General features: G+C 38.7%; 1 long non-coding RNA gene across 1 annotated transcript in view; it reads right to left on the reverse strand.

Moving 5' to 3' along the window:
• LOC113617146 (uncharacterized) overlaps positions 1 to 27,090 on the reverse strand; it is a 110,508-nt gene that overhangs the window by 25,973 nt on the left and 57,445 nt on the right. The window contains exon 3 of the long non-coding RNA XR_003431537.1: positions 4,063 to 4,171. This is a non-coding gene — a long non-coding RNA (uncharacterized LOC113617146). The remainder of the gene's footprint in view (positions 1 to 4,062; positions 4,172 to 27,090) is intronic.

The following is a 27,090-nucleotide window of genomic DNA, read 5'->3' on the forward strand; positions in this document are numbered from 1 at the left end:
TCTTCCATGGCAATTTAGCAATCCAGGCTTAGTTTTGGTCTTATGACCATCTCTATACAAGGCATGGTATCTCCTCCCATGGGTAAAGAGTATGCTTTTGCACGAACTGGTATGTGTCACTCCTACTCACAGGCCACTGGCCAGAACTAGATAATGACCTATGTAGCTGCAAGGAGGCAATGAAGTGTCACCCTCCCATTTGTCCAGGAAGAGAGGAAAACTGATCATAGAGAAGTACTATAAGTGTCTACCAAATTTATTTTAAGAGGCCACTGTTGGATGTGTTAGACTCAAGCAAAGGAGTTATCCAAGAAAAGGGAAAATACGAGACACAGAAAATAAGAATTCCACATCATCAGGCCTGGAAAGCAATCAGTCCAGATTAAAGCAGGAGAATCCAGGGCTCTGGGAAAGGGGTCATGAAAGGAGGGGAAAAAAATGGAATTGACGGACTGTCTTACATGTGTGAGGATTTAGAAAAAATGATTATAGTTAGCTATAATGGAAAATATTAGAAAAGTTCTTAGAAAACAATGGAAATAAAAACTTGTGGTAATTAGGGAAAATGAAAGTTGTATAAGAAAGAAAATATAATTATATTCACTACTTGGCTTAGCAATAATATAATTTAACACAATAATGCAAACATTGACTATTACCTTGAAACAAAAACTATTATATAACTATATTGGAGTGGGAATGAAAAAACGGGTGTAAGAGAGAGTTAAATACTCATCAGCCCATATTAAGAAGTCAATATTTAATGTCTAAAATTGGTATATCAAGGAATAAACATAGTATAGGTATTATACAACCACTCACATTGCTCCTACTGTCTCCTTTCTGAAGGTGCTGTATTCCAGGTGCTCAGCCTGGTCTGTATTCCAGGCTGAGCCACCACCCCCTCTTTATCACCTCTGCCAAGCTTCCCAGCTGGCTGGAGTTAAGGTGAAGTCCAGCACCTGGATGGCCCATACACCTCGCATGCTGAGACTGTCCATGCCAAGTCACCCTTCCACTCCTGGACTTCAATGGAATGCAACACCACAGGGTGTGGGAGAAGCTTCTAGGAGGCCACCAAGGGCCAGATGGCATGATCCTGAACTACAGAAGAGTTAGCTCCCCATGGAGTGGACTCTGACCAAGGGGAAAAGGGAGATCAGAGCAAGCCAAGCAGATGAATTTCCATCCACGCAGTATTTGGGGATGGGGTTACTCATCACAACCCATGGGGACAAATCCATATGCTGAGTTGACATGCCTGCTAAGTACCCATCATGTAATGTATTACATGGCACTGCTTTGTAGCTTTCCTTGCCTCACTTCCCTTTTTTCTTACCTTCATCTACCTGGGCTTATACCACCCAAACTATCAAAACATTAACCCCTTAGTTAATCTGTTTTTAGAGAATCTAGGCTAAGACAGCATATTATTTTTATTTTTTATTTATTTTTTTTAAACATCTTTATTGGAGTATAATTGCTTTACAATGGTGTGTTAGTTTCTGCTGCATAACAAAGTGAATCAGCTATACATGTACATATATCCCCATATCTCCTCCCTCTTGCGTCTCCCTCTCACTCTCCCTATCCCACCCCTCTAGGTGGTCACAAAGCCCCGAGCTGTTCTCCCTGTGCTATGTGGCTGCCTCCCAATAGCTATCTATTTCACATTTGGTAGTGTATATATTTCCATGCTGCTCTCTCACTTCCTCTCAGCATACCCTTCCCCCTCCCCGTGTCCTCAAGTCTGCATCTTTATTCCCGTCCTGCCCCTAGATTCTTCAGAACCTTTTTTTTTTTTTAAGATTCCATATGTATGTGTTAGCATACGGTATTTTTTTTTCTCTTTCTGACTTACTTGACTCTGTATGACAGACTCTAGGTCCATCCACCTCACTACACAAATAACTCAATTTTGTTTCTTTTTATGGCTTAGTAATATTATTATTATTATTATTTTTTTTTTTTTTTGTGGTACGCAGGCCTCTCACTGTTGTGGCCTATCCCGTTGCGGAGCACAGGCTCCGGACGCGCAGGCCCAGCGGCCACGGCTCACGGGCCCAGCCACTCCGCGGCATGTGGGATCTTCCCGGACCGGGGCACGAACCCGTGTCCCCTGCATCGGCAGGCAGACTCTCAACCACTGCACCACCAGGGAAGCCCAGTAATATTATTTTTAAATACAGAGATATATACTGTCTCTGGGGAGTATGATTACAGTATCGGGAGGGTGAGACGAAAGATTATTAATTTCTTTTATATATTTTCTGATATTACTGATTTTAAAAACTATTTCCATATATTACTTTCATAAATAAAAATTAATTTAGAAAGAAAATGTATGATGATTACCATTTCATGAATTTAAAATTGCTCACATACCTTTTATAAGTTTTCCCCACAGACCAGAGAAACAAGCTAACAATTATTTTAGTAGTAGTATAATAATGTTGTGACTTAAATCTCTGTAGTCATACACATATTATAGATTTTTCTAAAAAAAAACCCTTTTAGGAAAAGTGAAGGAAGATGTCACCTTAAGATCAATACTTCCTTGTATCCTGCTTAAAGTACTATATTCTTGAAATGGCGGCAAGTGCTTTACGGCAGAGTAGCAATAAGTCAATCTATAGACTCATCCTAATGAATTATAGAGGAAAGAGAAGCAGCTAAAAAAAGAAACCGTTTTATTTTTACATTGACTGTCTTTTGAAAAATGGAACTGAGGGTGGAATTAATGATTTAATTAAACCACTTAATGTATTATTAAAGTCAATATGCCCTAGTGTTTCTGTGTAACCGTCAGCTTATCAATAAAACCTCATATTTGTTTTTGCCAAAGGATTCATAACTTTTATTAGATGTGCCTGTATTACAGAGCCTCTAATTGTTTTCAGGAAGTCATATATACCCTTATTTTATAAAACCTTTCCATTAGGGGATCACAAAATTCCACTGAAAAAAAAAATCAGGCCCGGTTCTGAAGGCATGATTTATTCAGCTTGGTGTACTCCTCAACATGAGGAGCTCTATTTCTGCTCTATTCAGCAAAATATCTGTTCAGCTTTTACAGCAAAGGAGGGACGGGACTCAAGGTCACCAGAGCAAAACCCACCTGAGGCTGATGTACTCAGCAAGAAGCACTGAAGCACCAAAGATAATTTTCTCACTAGAATCTGTTAGTTCTTCCCCTTTCTTTGGGGTATGTCTTTACGCATCCCAAACTCCCCCATTTCTATAGCCAACATAAATTACTGAAAGTAAATGGCCAGTTAAGGAAAGAGGAAAATGGGTAAGAGGGGCCTCCAAGATAATTTACAAATGTGAACCCATTTATTTCATTTGAAGCATGGATATTAGATGGGAACAATTCTGGCAGAGAGGAAGAGCGTGGAAATGCAAATCCAAAGAATAAAATGTGACGCAACATGTATGCATTTCCTGCCACCCTGACTTTCCACTTATGTGGCTTTACTTACACATCTTCACTTATAAGACCTAGGACACTGTGAGACTGCAGATCAACAATCAGACAGAGGCCATGTCCTCATGCCCACACCATCCTATTAGTATTTTTGCTTTGGTCTATGTATTGCTAGAGGGGAACTTTCCAGACAAAAGCTGCCTTTTAACTAGAAGGGAGTATCTGTCCCTGCAATGCTGACTTCTATGTTCACAGATCAAAGCCTCTGTGGGCGGGTCATGTTCCCACACTCCCTTAGGACAAGTGTCTTCTCAGGCCCCTCATTTAACAGAAAACACAGACATACAGAAGAACGCTTCAGGCCCACTCAATGTCACAGACTCATTTTCTCCACACTTTAGCCTAATGGATTTTTATGACACTTATGGCTCAAATTAAAAATTTTAAAATTCACATGTTTCACATTATTTGTTTCACAAGATATTGACCAACTGGCATGACTGACTCTATAATGTAATTGACTTGCTTTGTAATATATATATGTATATATTTTTTGGGCTGTGCCACAATACTCTGTTTATATTCTTGTCTACTCCATCTCCTCCACAATTTGTCCCTCATATGTTTTCACTCACCTTCAATCCTCTGCCTTAAGTGTTTCCATCTTCTTATTCTTGTCCTGATTATGGAATATGAAATAGGAATTGGATTCTTTTTCTCATTCTTTTCTTCTCCTGGTTGCTGCTAAGGAATGCCCGATAGGGAAAAAGAAGATCAGTGTTAATACTGGCATTTTAATACATTGAAATAATATAGATATCTTCAGTAAATGCTCTTTTTTTTTCCCCTACAACACAGGAAAAAAAACCACATATTCCTACCATCCATTTACAAAATTATTAACTTTCAATATTGAATTGCTCCAATATTTTTTCTGTGTAGATAATTTTAAATAAAACTGCACAAGCAATTCACACTTGCATTCTTTTAGGGAAAGAAGGGATGGAGGAAAGGAGGGAGGGAAAGAAAGGACTAAAGTTCTCTTTGACAACCATCAGACTCCTTTCTCACTTCTCCTCTTTATTCTCTGCCCCAGAGGCAACTCTCCCACACCAGGCAACCAGTAGCACAATATACATAATTAAAAAAATTTTTTTCTTGCTTATATATGTATCCAGAAATAACACACTGTACATATCTGTCACTTGCTTTTTCACTCAACATTAAGTTTTTGAGCTCTATCCCTGATGATTTATATAGATCTAGGGCACTGTCATTTATAGCTTTGTCAAAAGTCCCCTCACTACTTGCTAAGGAAGTACCATTATTTACTAAGTATATAGGGGCAGCTCAGCCCTTACTCACATTAAGTCCTCTCATAAATGCAATATATTCACCATCACTGAAAAGTGGTGGTTATTTTGGCAAATTCATAGAAGGACAAATTTACAGTAAAGTCCAGATTTAAAACCAAAACGAAAACTTTCCTTTGGAAAGTTTAATTTTATACTTGAAAAAAGCATTTCTCCAGCTGTCTAAATTAAGGCACTACTAAAGTTCAATCCAAGAATACTCCTTGGCTTTGAATCAGTTGCCTTTTCTTGTGGTTGGAAAGCAGATACATTTTTTTCCCAAAAGCTCTTGCCAACATATTCTTTCCTCTAAAAGAGTTAAATAAATGTCAATAGGCAAGCCAGCTCCCTTATTATTTCCTTCACTCAGATGATCTATTTTGGTTGAAGTTTTGCATATAGAGATGCACTCACTCTTCTTGACACATTTCCAGAAAATATGCAAATAAGGCTCATAATCTTCTAAAGCCTTTTGCTCCCCTGATGTTCAATATGTAACATTCCTTCCCTTCACTGCCCTGAAGCCTTACTGTCTCTTTATTTTGATGCTCTCAGAAAAGGGTAGATGCTTTTAAAAAGTTCTTCGTTTTCATCCCTTGGCCTCATCCTACTAGTGACTGCTTTAGGAACTGTTTTCAGATAGTATCTACCTGGTTTTCCATTTATTTTGCTTCTCTAAACTCTCTTTCTGGACCCCACGGGTCCTTACCCATTAGAATTTTGATGAAAGTTCCCAAGAAAGGCACACGTATACACAACGACTCCAACATTATGCATATGTGGATCAGAAGGATGGGGGCTCTCTAGATAGCCACCTAGACCCCAGCCTTTGCCAATCAACGCTTCCCTATCTGCTGCCATTTCTGAGACTTTTCCACTGGTACAGGCGTCACTGCCCCTTCTCCTTTTCCTCCTACTTTCCCAAGCTCTTGCAGTCTCAGTCTATACACACAAGGCTGCTTGGTGGTACCATTTTAGGAACCATAAAACCTGTCTTGTATGCCCGAATGGAAATTAATGCTGCCTTTAGCTATCCATAGGATTAAAATTAGCATTTGTTGATGAGAAAAAGAAGCACAGTGAATGAAAACAGAGCAAATGCACCAAATATTGAAAAGTACACCATTTACATACAGTTAGACACGCTGGTTGACCCATTTCCCCCCAAATATTTCCCCCCAAATACCCCCCCAAGTATTCATTCTCTACTCCAAAATATTTCTTTCTATTCTCCACTATGAACTTGAGTGACCTAAAGGTTAAGGTCTACAGGTGTGAAAAGAAGAATTGCTGGACCAGCTCACTCCAGATACTCTGGAGAATTCAATACTGAAAACAAAGAAACATGAGCTTTTGGTTTGGGGATATCTCTTCTCCTGTGTGTTTTTTCCAGCTTTGCCAGGAATTCATTGGTGAAAGCAGGTGACGACTGAGGTAATACCCAGACAGACTCACCTTAAGCCCATCAATGACTCGTCTTTGTTTCTACCGTCTGCACAATAGGAATAAAAATATAGTGATTTCTTAATCATCTCCATGTATGTTATTCTTCTGCAAAACTGATATTTAAGCTGATTTCCCTTCAACATGTTTCTGAAGGAAATTCCCCAGTCCCCAATTGACTCATACTGAGATAATACAAACCTATTTTAATATCAGCCTGAGTAAAACACACTGTAGAAGATACATATATCACCTAGAATTCTAGATGGATGCTTTTGTCAAAGGTACATAATTTAGAACTTAAAAATTTATTTTGGATGATCTGCACTTACATTACAACATATCTGGGTAGGTAATAACCCTATCTTATTGCTTGTCCCACAGAGTTTCTAGAATGAGTGTTTTGTTTGTTTTTTGGTTTTTTTGCGGTACGCAGGCTTCTCACTGCTGTGGCCTCTCCCATTGCGGAGCACAGGCTCCGGACGCACAGGCTCAGCGGCCACGGCTCACGGGCCTAGCCGCTCCGCGGCATGTGGGATCTTCCCGGACTGGGGCACGAACCCGTGTCCCCTGCATCGGCAGGCGGACTCTCAACCACTGCGCCACCAGGGAAGCCCTAGAATGAGTCTTTTTAGTACCAGAAGTGAAAACAGATGTATACTCTAGAGTCCTGCTCCATGTAATCCTGCCTCTGTGTCAGAGACAGTAAGCTGTGGTAAGTCTTTGATGGCCCCAATTATGCAGCTTTACACTAGGGTGAGAACACTAAACCCAACCTGCTCACAATGAACTCATCACCTTTCAAACACAATATCTCATGTAACCCACTACCCTCTCCTGTACCCCATAAATCTGCCAGCAAATCTGATCAGATACTCCTAAACTCTTTAATTGACGTTCACATCTTTCCTGTTCTTATTATCATTGCCCTCATCTAGAACCTTATAGTTTTATTTTCTGTTAGATTAGCATCCTCCTTCACTGTCTCCCTGGCCCTATCCATCCCCTACCTGACTGCTGAGAAATCTTCCTAAAATGCCGCTTTTATCATGTCAGGACCCTTTCCTGAAACCTCTGCTCCCCAGCAGTGGTAGGCAGTACAGTGTCTCCCAAAGCTGTCCGTATCAGATATCCCTGACATGTCATATTATATGAGAAATGATACTTTGCATACATAATTAAGGCTACTGGTCTTAAAATAAGGAGATTATCCTGGTAAGCCCAATTTAATTACATAAGCCCTTAAAAACAGAAATTTCTTAGGCTGGAAGCAGAAGTTATGTAGCAGAAGGGAAAGTCAGAGAGATTCAAAACACGAGGACGCAACTCATCATTGCTGGTTCAAAGATGAAGGGAAGGATAACAAGGAATGTAAGTGGCCTGAAGGAGCTAAGAGAGGATTCCAGCTGACAGCGAGCAAGGATGTGTCCTCAGCACTATGACCACAAGAAACTGAATTCTGCCATCAGCCTGAATGAGCATGGGAACAGATTCTCCCCCAGGGTCTCTGGCTAACAGCCCAGCCCATCCAACACCTTAATTTCAGCTCTGGGAGACCCAGAACAGAGGAACCAGATTTCTGATCTACAGAACCATGAGATAGTAAATTTGTGCTGTTTTAAGTCACAAAGTGTGTGGTCATTTATTATGACAGCAAGAGAAAACTGTTGCGTCAGATAATCAATGTAAACTCTCCTTCTACTCCAAGACCCATCAAAGTCTAGGCCTACTTGACTAAGCCCAACTAATTTCCCCCTGCTCACAAACACTGGCTTTTGATTTCCACCAGGCCAGTCTCAGTTTCGTCCACAGAGCTTTTATTTTTTGGAGTAGAAAAAAAATCAGTAGAGAAATGACTGAACAGTATGAATTCAGAGAGTGTGTGGTAGACGCAGAGCTGTGCTGTCCCAATCTCCCTCAAGGAAGGACTTTCTGTCCAGCTACAGCACTACAGTCAGCAGGCAGCCCCAGCTGCCAACTATTTGAGGATCCACTTGAGCTGTAGAAAGCCACCTTTCTCAAAGCCATACTCTTCCCAAGGAAGTTTGCATCTGCGACTAAGTGGGGAAGTGGGGATAGAGAGGTTCAGCCTTTGGGCTCAACATGGGCCACTCTGACAGGCTCTACATGAGGCTGGCTGAGGCTCTAGCAGGCCACGTTGCAGTCTGACTTCTCCCTGTGCCCAATCCTGCTCCTCACTTTCTTCACAGGTTAATTCCTAATAAACAACTTGAACCCCAAACCTCATCGCAGCATCTGCTTCTGTGACAGAATAATAAGTACTAATAAGAAAATAAGGCAGGTTAAAAAGACGGTATCTGAGATAACAACCCAAAGGAATGAGCATAAAAATCATCATGCTACAAAGACTCAGAAAAGTCATACAAAAAAAAAAAACAACTTAAAAAATTTATGTATGAGTTTATATGAAAGTAAGAGATATCCCAAAATGCAAGAAACAAAGGCTAAACTGAAAATCAGAATAGTAAAAGTGCAAGCTGACATGGAATGCAGTACAGGAAGTAACTGGACCTGGAAATAGGACTTGATGGCCAGAAGCTTTTTTTTTTTAATTTAAGTATAGTTGATTTACAATATTGTGTTAGTTTCAGGTGTACAAAATAGTGATTTTTTTTTCTGATTATATTCCATTATAGGTTATTATAATATACTGGGTATAATTCCCTGTGCTATACGGTAAATCCTTGTTGCTTATCTATTTTACATGGAATACAAAAAATAATACAAATGAATCTATATACAAAGCAAAAACAGACTCACGGACATAGAAAACAAACTTATGGTTACCAAAGAGGGGGACAGGAGGGACAAATTAGGGGTATGTGATTAACAGATACAAACTACTATACAGAATCTTTGGTTGTAATTCACACAGGGGCAGGAAAATAGAATTTAGGCCCATGTGAAACATAAATTGGAGCTGAGACTCTGCATAAATATGGGACATGAAAAGAGATGCATCCTCAGTAGAAGAAAGGGTGGAAAAACTCAACCCATCTGCCAATGAAAACTATAAAGAAGCTTGTTCTGTCATGGCTCTGCCATGAGTAGGAAAAAGAAGTATCCCATAAGAAACCAAATAGCCAAGATTGTACCACACATGTGTTTGGAGCTCTACTTGGGTGGAATAAGAATTCCCAAGCTGATAATTAAGGTAAGTATAACATGGGCCCAAAATATCTCTAAAACCAGGCAGCAGCAAATCAGTCTGCCCTATATTCCCTCAGAAAAGAACAAAACCAGCAGAAGATGAACTCATAAGTTAGGACACATATCAGGGAACTAACCAGGATGAGTGAGAGGCAGGCAGAATAGATTACAAAGTAAGCATAAATAAAATAATATAAGAGATAAAAAGGTATAGAAACTATAGGAAAAGAGTAAGACACTAAAAAGAAAAAAGAAAACTAGACAGATTGAGAAAAAACAAATAGAACCCTTAAAAGTGAAAATTTTTATCAGTTGAAAGTAAAAATTCAGTGGTTAGGTTAAACAGCAGATCAAATAGAACTGAAGAGAGAATTAGCAAAGTAGAAAATGAATCTGGGAACATTTGTCCAAGGCTGTGGAGGCCACAGAGGTATGCCATTTAGATCTCTCTTTAACATATTCTGTTGAAGATAGCATAGTTGACCAATAGCCCCAGCTACTGAAACTTTGGATTCACCACTTTGTTCACTTTGAGGTCTAGTCTCAGGGGTCCTAGAGCCAAGCATTCCTGCTCAACATGATATTCTTCTGATGGGTATTTTTTTGTTTTTTTTTCATGTCCTTTTTTTTTTCCAGAAACTTCCCATCACCCTGACATAAACCTCTCCAGAACTACACTGCAGTCTAAGGTTCTACTTACCAAATCCTCCTTTCCATCTCTCCTTTCACAGTTGTCAGCCATGCATGATGGTCTGCAGGCTCTCCCTGTCTATTCCTGCTCCTTCCCTCTCTATCTTTAATGTCTTTCAAAAAATTTCTTGCATATGTAATCCTGCATTGGCTTCTGTTTCTTAGAGAATCCAAACTTAAACAAAAATAGAACTAAAATAGTCAAGCAACATTAGCGTTGAATATAGGAGTGTGTAATCAACATTAGGACATTAAACAGTCCATTTATTGTATGAAGGCAAAGAGTTTGCCAGAGAGTTTGATTAGATTTATATTTTTAAAGAATGAACGTTTAAAATGTGGGGACAAACTTTTAAAAATTGCAAATAGAGTGCATTATTGCAAATGCAGAAGAGAGGAGTTAAGAAAACTTTATTAATCTAATAAAAGTATAAAAGAAGAAAAATCAAAGCAAGAAAAAGGTGAGATAACTAAAAAGTACAATTCATGATGGCAGAAAAATCCAAGTAACCACAATAAATTTTTCATTTAAATTGAAAATATTATATGAGCTTATTAAAAATCAAGATGCATATAGTAACAAGAGAAATACCTAACCTCAATGATCCCCCAAAATAGAAACTAAAATTATGAAGAAAGATGTTCTAAGAAAAGAATTTCTAAAAGTGGGATTGCATTTTTAACATCAGAAAAAGGTGATTTTAAGGTTAAAAAAATTATAGGGAAAAGAGGGAACATTTTATAATGATAAATTCACTGGAATTATAATAATCTTAAAACTATAAGCACTTAATAACATAGCTTGAAAATACATAAACAAAAATATGAGGGAAAAGTTTTCAAGAGATATGAAAGGATACATAATCATAATGAGAGAATTTGATACACCTCTCAGGCACTTAGAAGTCAAGTGAATAAAAATTATTAAGAATATAGAAGATTTGAATATGACAATTAACAAGAGCAACCTAATAAATATATACATGAAATCCAATGCTATTTGAGAATATATATTCTTTTTAACTATACCATAATGCAATAAAACTAGAAATCAGCAACAAAGTAAACCCAAAATTCCATACATTTGAAACTCTTAAAAAAATGTTATACAAACAATGTGGCCAACAAGGGCTTAATTTCCAAAATATACAAATAGCTCATATGACTCAATAGCAAAAAAAAAAAAAAAAAAAAAACCCAATCGAAAAATGGGCAGAAAACCTAAGTAAGCTTTTCTCTGAAGAAGACATCCAAATGGCCAACAGGCACATGAAAGGATGCTCAATGTCGCTAATTATTAGAGAAATGCAAGTTAAAACTATAATGAGGTATCACCTCACACTGGTCAGAATGGCCATGATCAAAAAGTCTACAAATAACAAATGCTGGAGAGAGTATGGAGAAAAGGGAACCCTCCTACACTGTTGGTAGGAATGTAAATTGGTACAGCTACTGTGGAGAATAATATGGAGGTTCCTTAAAAAACTAAAAAGAGAGTTACCATATGATCCTGCAACCCTACTCCTCAGCATATATCTGGAGAAAACTCTAATTTGAAAAGATACATGTACCACAATGTTCATAGCAGCACTATTTACAATAGCCAAGTCATGGAAGCAACTCAAATATCCATTGACAGATGAATGGATAAAGAAGATGTGGTACATATATACAATGGAATATTACTCAGCCATAAAAAAGAATGAAATAATGCCATTTGTAGCAACATGGATGGACCTAGAGATTATAAGTGGAGTAAGTCAGACAGAGAAAGACAAATATCATATGATATTACTTACAAGTAGAATCTAAAATATGATACAAATGAACTTATTTACAAAACAGAGACTTACAGACATAGAAAACAAACTTACGGTTACCAAAAGGGAAAGGGGGATGGGAGGGATAAATTAGGAGTTTGAGATTAGCAGATATAAACTACTATATATAAATAGATAAACAACAAGGTCCTACTGTATAGCATAGGGAACTATATTCAATATCTTGTAATAAACTGTAATGGAAAAGAATAAAAAATGTTAAATAATCTGTAGTTCAAAAATTAAATCATCATGAAAATTTGAAAAAAAATTAGAATTGAACAGTAATTCAAAAAAAGTAAAAACTATGTATCAGAACTAATGGGATATAGCTGTTATCATACTTGAGAATAATTCACAACCTTAAATTCATGTATCAGAGGAAAACTGAAAAATAATGAGTTAAGCATCCAACTCAAAAAGTCAGTGTAAAATGTAAAGAGTAATCCTGAATAAACCAAAAGTAAATAATTGAGAAAAGATATTAAATGGGTACAAGGGAATTAGGTATTTATTTTAGACAAGATGGTAAGAAATGGTCTCTCTAAAGCGATAAATTTGGGCAGAAATATGCAAAAGGAAGATTTAAAATATTAATAACGTATTTTTTGAAAATAACAATATGCACATTTTGCTTTCTCCTTGGCCATGAATAAAGGCAGAAAATTGGCTGTCCCAGTCTGCAGTTCGTAGCAGGTGTATATATAGAGTGGAAAACTCATGCATCTCTTGGCTCATGAATCCTTCCTCAGGGATAAAGCCATAGATGCAGCAAGTGCTATGAGAATAGATCCCTTAGGGTCAGGATGATGACAGAATATGTGAAGGGAATTCATACACCTGAAAATTGGAAAGTCTCTCAGTTCTGTCATCCAGTTGCCCCAGTGAAAGTCAGCATTTTAACCTTGTGTCCCAGCCACACAATACTGCATCTCTTATGGGAAGAGGTTCACCCTGGCCTCTTACCAGTAATTGAGACTCAGCTTGTAACACCACAGGACTGCGGCGTCACTCAGAGGCTTGTGCTCCCAATCCTAAAATACCTTTCACTTATCCTCATTTCCCTTCATACCCTGTTGATCACCCCATCCAGATTAAGTTGATTACTCATGTTCTCCCAGGAGATGATTCCCTCATCATAGTCACATCACTGTCACCAATGCAGGTCATCTATCATCACTGAGGCTTTCACCCCCCAACTCTTCTGTAACTCCACTAGTTGGATCCAACTTTCCACACCTGCCAGCCTTCAGAAAATCCACCAAAGAACTCCCTATCGTATCACCCTACTTTACTCCTCTAGAGAGCACGTATCATATGATCATGTTCTTGCTTATTTATTTGACTGTTTCTTTTATGTCTCCCCTGCCCCAACCACCATGAGAATGTAATCTGCATGAAACAGGGACCTTCACTACCACATACTAACTCCCGGCAGTGCCTAGCACATTGTGGGAACTTAATAAATATTTTTGAAAAGATGAATTAAGTAATGAATGAATGTCTCCACATATATCCAGGGAATCTTCTCTCCATATGAAGGCAAGAGGGAAGAACATTAGCACGAACATCCATTCCTTAGTATGATGCTGCCATTTTAGAGTTTGCAAGCAACTCTAGAGATAATGTTTTACAGCCCCCTCATGTCCATCTTTCTCTGCCGCATGAGAGTTATGCTCCTGCTGTGGTGGCCCCATGCCCAGATTCAAAGGACTATACTACATCAATTTTAGCTGGGGCAAGATGCCAGCCAAGGACCATTTGGGAAGAATTTCCCACAGTAGGCAGAAAGTGACACCTCAGTTGCAAGCTTAAACTGCTCTCAGCAGCAAGTGATGCTAAACAGGCTTCATTTGAGACTGTGCTGTGGGAGAGCACACCTGGGCATTCTGGAACATGATATCAGCAGCCAAAACTGCTTCATGTTTGAACTCCAACCCCGGCAACCCTAGGAAATCCACTCACAAAGCAAGAAACACATTGAACCTTGTTAATGGCAAACAGTTTGCAACTCATAATTAATCCCTGCCTCCTTAAAGGGTTTTCTCTTTGGCATTTGCTTACTGCAAAGCTGCCTAAAAGTTCAACAATTAGCAACACTCAGGTCATATTCACATTATTTTTTTTTCAGCAAAGGTGTGTGTAGAGCCAAAAATAAAGTGTCAATTGGGAAAAGATGGCCATAGAATGGGAATGTTATCTTAATCAACCAACAATTTCCCTGCCAAATATTCATACTGTGGCAGAGAACTAATTCTAACAAGTAGATTTCGTAGAAATTGCTAAAGACTAAATTTTAACAGGTAAAACTGTCAGAATTGCAACCAATTCAGCTAATTTTTATTGAGTACCACAACACCAATCATAGTAAGGTATAATTGGCTACACTCCAGGCTTTCCAAACCACCTTAAATTTTGCTTCTTCCATTAAGAAGCATCTTCTCTGACCCTTCCAAGACTAAGTGTCCATGCTATTTGTTCTTATGGAATCTTTTATTGACTCCTGCTAGTTTTCATGAACTCTTGTTTCCTCAATAAAATATAAGCTGCTTAAAGATGAGGATGATATCTTGCCTTCCCATTGTGTCTCTAGGGTTTAGCACACGACCTGGGATAGAATGGGTGCCAATTAAGTGCATTTGGTTGAGTAGATGGATGAATAGACAGATGGACAAATGGACTGAAGAATGAACCAGAGTGAGCATTTTAGCAGACTATTTAAGTACCCTGCATCACAGTCCCCTCTGATTCTAGGACAGCTGCAGTGGACAGTACATGAAGGCTCAGACTAAACCATCTCACTGCTCTCCATTTCAAATGTAATCTGCATGTCTTTCTGCTTTCTGCTCAGGGTCTTTTCTGACACTGCAGGTACCTATTCAGCCCACGCACAGGCACAGTCTTGTCCACAAGCACAGGGGAGTTAACACTCTCAGGGAAATCCTTACCAGTGAGGTGCAAGGGCCAGTGGATGGATGTCCCAGTCTCTAACCCTTCAGGCAGACAAGTTTCAGAGGCATTCTGTACATGTCTCATCAAGTCTCAGCAGAATCAAGCCCCTATTGCCTACAGCAATGCCCTAAATACTACATCCTTATCCTGGTTTTCACTCTGTTCACTCCTTCACGTCTGCTTCCTGGGATCATCCCCCAGATAAAATGCCTGCACCCAAGTCCCTGTGTCAGGCTTTACTTTCATGGAAACCCAAAGAAATGTGTCATAATGAATTTAATGTGAGACACTCAACCTGAGAAAAATGTCTAAGACAGGACAGCCTGAATAATCTAAGACAGGACAGCCTCAGAAAACATATGTGAGAAAATATCATATCACATATGGCCCACCATTAACAAAATAATGAAAGACAAAGCAATTACACAGTCCCTAAAAATAGCAAAAGTGTGGTAAATTGTTCCTTCTTCTTTCCTGGTTACTTCCCATCCTTTGTGCATTCCTTCTTCTGCAGGCTATGTGGGAACCCCACCAAAGACATCAACATCTAAGGTACTCCCACCACCATCAGCCAGACATTAGCCTCTATCGGCCTCTGGCTTTCCATATGCTTCTTCAGTTCCTTGTTATTAATAAACCTATATGGGATGATACATATTGCCACTTAAAAACAACAGAATTTTTCTTTAAATCGTCAGCAGCTTCACTTCAGAATGCCTTTGTGGAGTAATAATTAAACTCCAGGCTCTAAGCCATTGTGAAGGTTGATATAAAGTGGCTATATGCAACCACCTTCACAGAAACTATAATAAACCTACCTAAGCCACTGAGACTCAAACCCTCAAGAATTTGAATTTTGAATAGAAATGCAGAGGTAAAGGAAGTCATAGCTGAATCATTTGGATGGCCATGCCAGACCTAAAGAGACTGCATGTGTACTCCCCCTACCAACATTCTCTGAGTTGCCCTGGTTTCTGCACATCCCAATACCTGAGCGCTTGTCCTCTCCAGTTCCATGAGGCATCTAACCAGAATTCATTTTTTAAATTTCTCCCTTCTACGGGCTTAAGCTACTGAGTCAGTTTTCATTTTCTTATAAATACAAATTGCTAACTGATAAAATTTCATTACTAGAGATCGTGTCCTCATTCCAGTAAAAGTGTGGAGAACTTCCTAGAGTAGCATCCCTGGTAACTCTCTATCTCCTGCTAGATCGTCCTCCTAGAGTAACTCACTTGACTGGTGAGTCTTTGAGAAGGAACTAGCATGCCCAGTTCAGACCTTCTTTGCCCCTCTTTCCTTCAGCCAGATAATCTAGAGTAAGCCCTATCTAAAAGAAAAAGGATTTGTCCCACGCTACCACTGACTGTTTCTTAATCTCTCTAATTCAGCATCAGCAAACACATGTGGCTGCTGTCCACCTGGTATCGGCAAACAAATCTGATTCTTTGATCATCATCTCTCTGTCTGTCTGTCTGATTTCTCTGTCTCTGTCTGTCTGTCTCTGTCTCTGTGCCTCTCTGTGCCTCTCTCTCTCTCTCTCTCTCGGTTTGGACTTAGATGGAAGAAGCAGCGTTGTTTATTAGGTCTCATCAAACCCAAACGAGAGCACTGACCATTTTTAACATCTAAAAGAATTTGGGGAATGAGTAGAAGATGTCAGAAATAAATAATGATGGATTGGGAAGTATACTTAATATGTTCACATACTGATCCTAAATTCCGTGGTTAGGGATCCAGGCAGGAAAAACATGAGAAGTGGAGGATCATCTCCAACTGTAAGTTAATATATTTGTTTTGTGGCTGTGAGCATGTTATGGTGGCAATACTTCATTTCTTCCTCTGTTCTCTGCTTACCATAAGGAAGAGTAGGTATAAGAACTCAGAAGACTTGATAGAATGTGTTCTTAGAAGAATTATAACTATGACAGCTAAAAGGACCAACTAGTTACTAAGTTGCTTATGAGACCTGCTAATAGATTTTGATGAATTCTAAATTGTGATACCCTTTTGTATAAATGTCTCAGAAGGTTTCTTATTCTGAAATCTGAGGCTCTTGGTGAGTAACTATTTTAACAGAGAAATCAAAAGAAGCAGTGACCAATAAAAGTTGTAAGAGTTGATGTTTAGCGTAAAAAATAAAAATTATACTCTCGGGTTGGTATTTAGATCTTCCACTTTTACAGAAAGTATTTATTGATGAATTAATACTATTGGTTGACTAAATGAACAAAATCAATAACAATGTTACAAGTACTGGAGTATAGCCTGTGCTGTCAGTCATCCTTGCCTATACAAAGCTTAGTTGCTTATTCCATAAAGTTAAATGTAGATGTAGTTCCCAGGAGAGGCACATATAGACGCGCCTTATAAATCGGAATTTGCAAAATGAGTGTAGACATAGCAACTTCTCCCAGACTACATTTTCATTTTAGTGATTTTACCCAAAGATGTGAGACATCTTAGAGTTTCAATCACGAAGGGTAACCAGATGAAAAGGTTTGAAAGACAAGGTGACCTCAAGACAAATCACACAGGTATTCCACCTAAATGCAGGATCTAACCTTATTCCCTGACCCTTTGAAATGCCAACAGTGCCTTTCATTTAAAAAAAAACAGAACAAAACACTGTAATATTACTGTCTCTTCAACACCCTTGGATTACTCAAGCATCCAAACTTAAAGTGAGCAAACATCACAGATCCTGAAAACATACTGTATCTTAGGAAAGAAATCACAGCACGTGCATAACTCTGATATCACATTTGCAATTCTCAACCACTTTTTCAAACACCTTGTTTCTGCAAAGAGAAAAATCATTCCAAGTCTAGGAATTAGTGGTGAGTGAAGTTGGCAACATTTGAATTCTTCACATGTCTAATCTTCACACTATATTTTAAACAAATTCAACTTAAAACAGAAACCCTAAATATATCTTGGACAGAATTTATCTAAGTCGTGGCTAAAATGAATTACAGTCCCACCTCTGTCTCTATCAATACACTCAAAGCCCCCAGTAAACACACTGGTTAAGTAATAAAATTGGCCTCGCTATACAAAAGCAGCTTTAAGAGGGGCCCTGTATTTTCATGAGCTTCAAAGTCATCCCCAATAAGTATGCAATCTGGGTGAGAACAGTGGGCTGGCTATGCAAACATAACATCAAAAGGAACTCTAGTTTTTCCTTCCAACCTGATTGTTATCTTAAGCTGGCTTACATAGACACTCTGGGCCCATTATTTATCACTTAATTTTCTAAATTTTATAAGTGATCTTAGAAGAATAATAACAATACTTAGCCAATGATATATTTAGTGATATTACTTTTAGTACTTTATTTTCTATTATCATTACATGAAAGTCTCCAAGAAGCTCTTTGACCCTTTACAGAACATTTGTTTTAATTAAAATATGGAAAGAATTCTGTTGTCAAAATTAACAATTTAATACCATCAAATTTGATGAGAGATTCAAAACAATTTTGTCAAATGAACTTTCCAGTCTGTTAAATATATGCTCTGATCAATTTCAGGATGCATATTTTTACAGCTTCAGTGTTGGTTTTCCTACTCCGTCAACGACATAAAAAAGAAAGTAAAATGAAGATTTTCATCTGTGTTGGGTTCTCTGCTAGCCCAACACCCACTGAGGACTAAACCTGTTTCTGTCTTCCAATTTACAAACGAGGAGGCTTAGGGTCAGAGTTGTTTAATAGCATGCTCAAGATCACAGTGACAAAGGCAAAACACAGACAAGAGAGGTTGCAAATCACTTGCTAATACTTACTACTGCTGTTACAGAAGAGAGTTAATTGGATCAAACTATATGTCTCTGTCTCTCTGTCTCTCTCATCTCATTGGACTTCTAGGAAGAAGATGCTAGGACGCTGTATCTAGTGTGTACTACCTCTTGTTAGAAGGTGCTCTGGGGGTTCAATAGAAAACTTCTTTGAAACCAGGAGCTAGAAATTATTAAAACCACTAAGAAATCAGATCGATGCCCAAACAAGGAATAACAAGATCTAGGAGTGGAAACAGACATGCAGAATTTGTATTACTATAACCTTTGGCAGGAAATAGTAGAGCGTTCAGCTAAAAGTAGGAACAGAGGGTCTGTGTGTGGATAACGGTAAAGTGGGAGTTCAGAAGCTATGTCTTGCCAGATGATTGTTCAGCTCAAGCCTGTCAGTGAGTTTCAAACAATAAACTAGGGAAGAAGAGAAGTGAAAACCATCTTCTCTCTAAATTCTTCCATAATGTACATTTAGCACAAATCATAATGCAGAGGCTAAAATGAAGTCTGGGTTTGAAAAGTAGAAATAAGCTTAGTTACTTTGATAGTTGTTTCATAGAACAGCTGCTCCAAGAAGCAAACTTCCATTAACAATCAAGGGCAACAACTGCAACCAGTGGTCACTTCTCTTCAAGGTCAAAAGAAACATGAAGGGCGCTATGAGGAGTATTCACGAGCAAGAGTCGGAAGTCTTCTCAGGTGACATACATTCATGGACTCATGGCAAAATCAGTGCCAAGAGAGAGCAAAGGAATGGCACCAGGAAAGGGATGTTTATGTCCTGTTTCTGTTGGCTTTGTGAGTCTTGCCACTTGAGAAAAATTAATTATCTGGAAAAACCAAAGTCCTTAAGTAGCCTGAGGACAAGGTTAAATGAAACTGAGTTTCTTCCTGGGGTTGGAGGGAATGGGGAGTGGATAAGATGCAAAATCCTTATTCCTCAAGGCTGAAATATTAACAAAAAGCAACCCAAAACACAGGCACACACGCACTGAAATGAAGAGGAATGCAATCCTATGTTTGTTGTAAACAAGCTGCATCTTAGAGATTAACATACCTCTGCCTTTTCAGCTTGCCAGTCTCTTTGACCCAGGAGTTTAATTTTAGCTCTGTATTAATTATACATTACAATTACGCATAGACATGGGCACGTGCACACACACACACACACTGTAATGATTATGCTGCCATCGTGGACTCACTCTGGAACTTATTCATGTCACCTCAGTCCCTATGGGGTACAATGTTGTTTACCATCTAGTACCTCACACTCGATTTTCCCTGGAGATGGCTGCCCGGAAATAAGATTCCTCAAAAATGGAAACTCTTTGCCAAGGCGTTTCAGAGGGAAGAGATAATAGATCTCTATATCAGATGCCATGCAATGACAGAATGTATACCTGGTGACGAAATCAAAATTTTCCAACCATATATCTCAGGCAAGAGCGGCTTGATATGCTCGGAGGGCCACACATGTGGCAATGCTTCACACAGGCAATCCGATTCAGAAATGTGGTTTATGGGTTTCACGGGAAATGGATGTTGAAGGGTTTTCCTGTCGTCGCTGCAGTTCTGGTGATTGCAAGACGGGCTGGGGAACAAAGGCTCAGCAGAAATATCTCTGCACTTCCCCCAAGCCCAGCTGCTTGCCCTTGACATCTTGAAACTGGCACTTCAATGAGCTCTTAACCTCTGAGAGCAATGCATGAAATGTAAGACCAGAAGCATCTATTTATTAAGCTTGGTCACTAAATTAATCTTTCCCCATGGCCAACTATGAAGTGGAGTTAATGAGGATGAAGCAGAAGCTGAGCTAGGACATATTTAGCCAAGGGCTGTACCTCAAGGCCTCACTCCCTGGCAGAAGAATCAGGACAGCTCCCTCCTGACATCAAAAGGGCATGAAGTGGACATACAGGCAGAGAATTCAGGCAACTTTCACTCCTCTCACCCTCCCTTATCTATTACTGAAAGCCTGGCTGTGTGGTTTGTCCAATACAATGCTTGCCTGACAGGACTGCAGCCTTCTTACAAGAGTTAGAGATCTTCATTTGCACATGGGTCACACATCTGTTGTGACCCTCCCACGTGTGAGCACTGTGCTCTGTGCTGAAGATACAGCTGTGAACAAAGCAAAGTGCCCTCTCACGGACACCTCGCAGTGCAGTGGGAGTAACCAGCAATGACTCAGACAAATACACCCATGTTTCATGGTTGTGACAATGCCTTCATGGCAGCTGTGGCGTGGTTGAATAACAATCTCAGATAGTGTGGTCAGGGAAAGCTGCTCTCGGGAAGCGTCATGTCAGCTGAGCCCTGCCAAGCCCCAGCGTGGATGCCCAAGCACACCCTCCAAGGAACATGAAGGAGGAGAGATGTCCAGAGAGTTAAATACATCTCTGCTTTGATAAATGCTCTTGCATTTTATCTCCCCAATAACTTAATGCAAAGTATTTATTATTGGGGACATGGCTGTGTAATGGATTCAATGGTTTGGGCACTGAAACCCCAAGGAGGCCACATGATATACAAAGAGACATATACAGGTCCAAATTCCCAGCACCTTGATGACTGTGTAACATTAAGCATGCTATTTAACTTCTATGACCCTCAGTTTGCTCATTGGGAAGGATGGGTTGATAAAGGGGTTAAATTACAGAGCGTGCCAAAGTTCTCTGGCATTTCTTGGCACACAGTAGGTGCTCAAGGAGTGTTCATCAGAGTCAGTAATTGTGTGTGTGCCAGGCATGAAGTTAAGCTCTTTGCAGACTTTTAAAAATGTAATTCTCCCAGCAAAACAGATACTATTGCTATCACCATTTTAAACACGAAGAAACAGGAGTCCAGAGGACCTAAGTAAATTGCTCCATTTGTAAAGCTGGTCAGTGGGAGAACCGGTACTCAACCTTGGTTTAGCTCCAGGGCCAAACGATTAACTCACTTCCCTAGCCCATCATAGGCATTCAGGGACTTTTAACTCTAAGCCAAGTTGCACTCCTCAGGTGGAATCAGAAATCACCCACCTTAACGGTCCACTGCCATCTCATCTTCCTTTGAGAGGATCAAAAAGGAAAACGGGTTCCATCCCATTTTGACCTTCTCTTTCTGGTTTCTTCTCAGCTAAAATGGCACAAAGCTGAAAACTCTTTTGCTTAACTCTATTTTTTAAGAAAATAGGCTGGAGTGGGCCTAGCTGGGGTGAGATTCCTGCTCTGTGCAGTGAGTGGTTTATCACGCACAAACACACTGTGACAGATTAGGTCTGGTGATAGAAACAGCCTGTGAGCAGCACACCACTTCGCCACTATCTCCAAAGAAAAGCTGTCTCTGTAAGGATGATAAAAACTGTGTCTGACAGATCAACAAAGTACAAAATAGCAAAAGTTCAGTGAGACTGTCCATGAAAAAAATCCTTCCATTATCCTATATTCCTTTGAGAATTTACAAGGAATTAGACAGTCGGCTACATACAAACAAAAGGCGGGGGGGGATAAACCAAGAATTCGTTATTTTAATAATAATGACTATGATGTCTATATTCTAGGAGAGTAGTAAGAATATTAAAAAAGTATATGAAAAACTATTTTGAAAATTATAAGATTTTTCATTCATTTGGTCCACAAAATTTATTAAGAGCATATTAATAAATATACTCAGCACTGTTCTAAACACTGGGGATACAGCAGTAAACAAAGCAAACAGAAAGACATACCACCAAAGCAATATTAACAATAAATACCTACCACCATGGAACTTACTCTATTTGTGTAAATACTGATCACACAAATGTTAATCATTTTTGTTTCCTTAGCTTTGAGGTTGACTCCTATTTAAATATAAATGTCTGACAATACACTCCCTCAATTTTATATGTCAGGTGAGCCTTACCCCTTCACCAGTTTCCAAATAGTTCACTTTGATAAGAGAAGGAGTAAATAAAAAGGAACATGTGATATGAAGGCGGGAGGAGTCTGTGCCAGGTGAGGTTGAGGGGCAGAGGAAGAAAGAGGAGCATGGTACCTCTCACAGTTTTGCTACCCCAAACACAGGCGATACATGAGTAATTTCACTATCATTCTAAGTAAACCACCTACTGCTTTCAAAAAGGAAAAAAAATATCACACAACACATTTCAAAGTCAGAAACAATGTGTATGGCCTGAATTACTATTCCCTCCATTAGCATGGATAATCAAGAGTTTATTGTGTGTGTTCAATCCCAGCTAGCCCCAAGCAAGTCCTAAAATATAACAATTACATGGTTTCCTCCCACTCCTGCCCTGCATAATGGATCCTGAAGGAGAAAGGGTGTTCAAACAGGCTGAAGCATAATTCTTAGTATGTGGGTAAATCTGTAAAAAGTGCAGCATTTTAAAATAGGTAGGAGAAAGGAACATGGGTGTGTCCTTCCCTGAAACACCAAGAACAGTCCCATTTTGGAGGAAAGAAGATAAGGCCAGAGTGACAAAATGAGATCTGATTGGTTGGTTACTCTTTACTTCCAAAAGAAGATTCCAGGAGACTGAGACCAGAGGCCAATCCAAAACAGCAGTTAGCTAAAAGAAGAGAATAAGTGAGTGAGAGAGAGAGAGGGGGGCAGGCTCTGTGGATTGTCAGATCTGTGATAAGGAATGGCACCATTATGCTTGCATGTTCAGAAGTGTCCCTCCTCTTATCCTGGTTTCAAAAGAAGCCCCTCTATTCACCTTCTCATTAAAACAGCCTCTCCAGAAAAAAATGCTGAGACCACACAAAGCAGGACATTCATCACTAGGGCAACCCGTGTACTCAATGAAAGCTGGCAAGCACAAAAGGGCTTGCTTAAGGCTTTGCAGAGAAGCTGGTTCTCTTTGCCTCAGACCATATTTCAGATTTAACACTGGATTCAAACAGGAAACAAATTCTATTTTTTGTTTTTTGCACTAGGAGTACTTATGAAGAATGAAATCATCCTTTTAATTTAATTTTTTTAAAGCAGGAAAGTTCTTGGCTGCTATTAAGCACCAAATTTTCATTTATCTTGACATTAACACCAGCTACATTCCATCCCTTTTTATACTATCCCATTTATACCATTTAAATTCAGTGTGGCTAATGGTCTCCCAGGATGTCCTGGACACCTAATGTGCAAGGACCATTCAGATACACTTCTTCCCAGCTTTGCCCCTACGTGCTCCCCATCCCCAACTGCCTTTCCCCCATCTTCCCTGTCAAAGACCACACACACACACACACACACACACACACACACACGCACACGCACACGCACACACATACACTCACATGTCTAGGGCCAGGAGAAGCTCACCCAGCTATAGCCCAAATATAATGTGTAAAATGATGCAAGAATCTGGCTACAACACTATCCACACATATAATGGAATTTACTGCAAGTCATTTTTTGTCTTATAAATTCTTTTAAGGGCTTTTGAGATATTATAGTTACAAAAAAAACAAAACAAAAAACCTCCATTCAGTGGAGGCAAGGGGGGCAAAGTATCTTATAGCAAAACTATGTTTACCTTTCAGCTAGTGTGCTTACCTGATCAACCATACTTAATTCCTGGGCAACCTTGTATGCCACTTTCTTTTCCTGAAGATGGAATAAAACCACTACATTTAGCTAGAATAATAGTATTTTATCTTAGCTTTATTTTAATCTGCTACTGACAAAGCTTTTTCTCAGTCACTTTTCAGAGAAATAACATCTCCTGAGATATCATCTTTAGCATATTAGAATCTCAAGCAGAAGATCCATTGTGGACACCTGGGGCAGTTTTCTCAGATATAGGACAGATATAGGACAGACTTCAGCTGGAGTGTGAAATTGGAGCTTTGTTTTCTTGTTTTGTCTTTTTCATGTATTCCAAGGAGTGGGGTGAATTGGTTTAGTACTCCTGTTTCATAAACTATTGTTTCGTTTTGTTTAAAATCTACACAAAGCACCTTAAAAAAAGAAAGAACTTAAAAAGAAATGCAGCTGAAATACTTGCTGACTCTCACACTTACCAACAAAGAATAAGTGAGATCAGGGACATAAGACAGAGTTAATAATAACCAAAAAGAGTACCAAGTTCTGAGTCAGTCACCAGGATTCCAAGATTAAGTAGACATAAATTCTGCTCTTGTGGTATTTACTCTAGGTAAAAATAAAGAGGACAGAGTATTTATCCATCTAAAAAGAAAAGTTAAGCATCTAAGAATAGGTGACACCTTGTAGCTAGCCACCTAAACAAGAGCTGTTTGTGCTCTTCTCAATAATTCAATAATTTTCAAGAGTCCTGAGATCAAAATGTTTGAAAATTGCTATTCTAGCAGATTGAGTAGGAAGTGAGGAAACAGAGACAGAGAGGAGAAACAATGCTTTCAGGAAGTTTGGCTATGAGAAAGAAAGATATAACATTATTTAGAAGGGAACTTCGGGGTCAAAGGTGGGGTGTGCGTGTGTGTGTGTGTGTGTGTGTTTTAAGATAAATAATATTTAAACTTGAGCATGTCTAAATACTAAGGATAAGGGCCTGTTAAAGAGAGGGATGTTGTATAGGTGGGAGATGGGGTAAAGAGAATAAAATCCCTAAGAAGAAATAGAGGATTAGTCTTAGATTGGAGAAGGGACAGCTTAGTCCTTTCAACAAGAGAAAATTAGGAAAGGATTGATTCTGATGTTGAGAAAACTTTAGTGTTTGTAGCAGGAAGCTGAGGGAGCTCTCATCTTATGGCTGCTATATACCCTGTGAATTAGGAGGTAAGGTTATGTGTTGAAGAAGAGGAGAAAGGTTGGGAGCAAGAGAAGAGTAGGAGACTGGAGAGACTGGAGAATGTTTGAAAGCATTTCTATGGAGAATGTGAGGGACATGACTATGGAAACCATAGGATTGCGAGGAAGCATTGAAATATTGTTGACTAAGGTTGAAGACCATAAACTTATAGTGGACCAAATTTTGGATTAATTTTTTTTAACTTTACTGTAAAATATAACATACATACAGAAAGGTACATTCAAAATATATTTTTAAATCACACAAATATTTCTAAAGTTAATCAATACCTTTACCCTACCAGATAAAAAGACTATCAAATGCCTTCACTGAATTTACTCACTCACCATGTGTTATTATTACCATGTATTTTAATACTGTGTTTCGACTTTATAATACATTATTATCAATTTATATAGTAAGTGTCCATTTATATTTACCTGTGTATTTATCATTTGCTTTACTCTCCATTCCTTCTTTCATTTTAGGCCTTTCATTTGGGCTTACCTTCCATTAGAATTTCCTTTAGTGATGGTATACTGGCACAAACACTCCTTATTTTTGTTTGTTTGAGAATGATCTTATTTCACCTTTATCTTTTAAAGATTTTTCTCAGGGTATAGAACTCTAACTTAGCATGTATTTTCTTTCAGCAGTTTGGAGATATCATTCCACTGACATCTGCAATTTCATTGCTAGGATTGAGAAGTCAACAGTCAGCCTAACACTTCCTCCTTTTAAAGTATTCTAACATTTTTCTCTGGCTGCTTTGAATATTTTCTTTTTTTTCTTTTTTTAGTGTTATGCAGTTTCATTGTAAAATATCTAGATATGAAGTTATATTTACTCTGCTTAAGATTAGTTTTTGAATCTTTGGATTGGTATATTTCATCAGTTCTGCAAAATTCTCAGTCATCATTTCTTCAACTATGGCCTCTGCTCCTATTCTCTATCTCCTCAAATTAAATGCATACTTCCCTCTATGACTGTTAACCCTATTTTTATACTCTTGTCTCTTTATAATTTATTCTGTATATTTTTTCTCATCTATATTTCTATTCACCTTCCCATTAGTTCTGTGGGTAATTTTCTATTAAATCCAGACATTGAGTTTAATTGGGGTTACATTTTATTTTTCATTTCTAGAAGTTTTACTTGGCTCTTTTTCATCTGTTAGGTCAAATTCTAGAATTTCCTGGGTTTGCCGCTTATTTCTTTATAGAGTAAGCAAAAACGTTTACAATTTATGCCCAGTGAATCCAAATTGTGAAGTCTCTGTAGACCTGTTTCTTCAATCTGCTATTCCTAATTTTCCCTCTTCATGATATTCTGTTGCACTGTGTGATTGATTTTATTTTTGATTATATAATTTTCATTTTCCCTGAAAAATATTTGTGGGGATTCCTTGAAGCTAGCATCAAGTTACCTACCTCCAAAGGGATCTGAATTTACTTCTGCCTGGAAACCAAGGGCACTACCAGTCTAGAACCAACTTAAAACAAATTTTTTTCTTGAGGTTTCCTTGGATCCCTTCAGGATATGTGAACTTAGTCTGCAAATCTGTACACAGTTTGGCCTGTGGCCACAACTTTTCAAAAAACAGTTTTTCTTTCCTTTTTCCCTCTTCTGTGCATAGTTCCCAAATAACCTTTCCAGAAGTTTCTTTCTCATTCACCCTGAGAACCT

The sequence above is a fragment of the Aethalodelphis obliquidens genome, unplaced genomic scaffold, assembly GCF_003676395.1.
Source record: "Aethalodelphis obliquidens isolate GAN/ISIS:26980383/991018 unplaced genomic scaffold, ASM367639v1 scaffold4, whole genome shotgun sequence".
Lineage (NCBI taxonomy): Eukaryota > Metazoa > Chordata > Mammalia > Artiodactyla > Delphinidae > Aethalodelphis > Aethalodelphis obliquidens.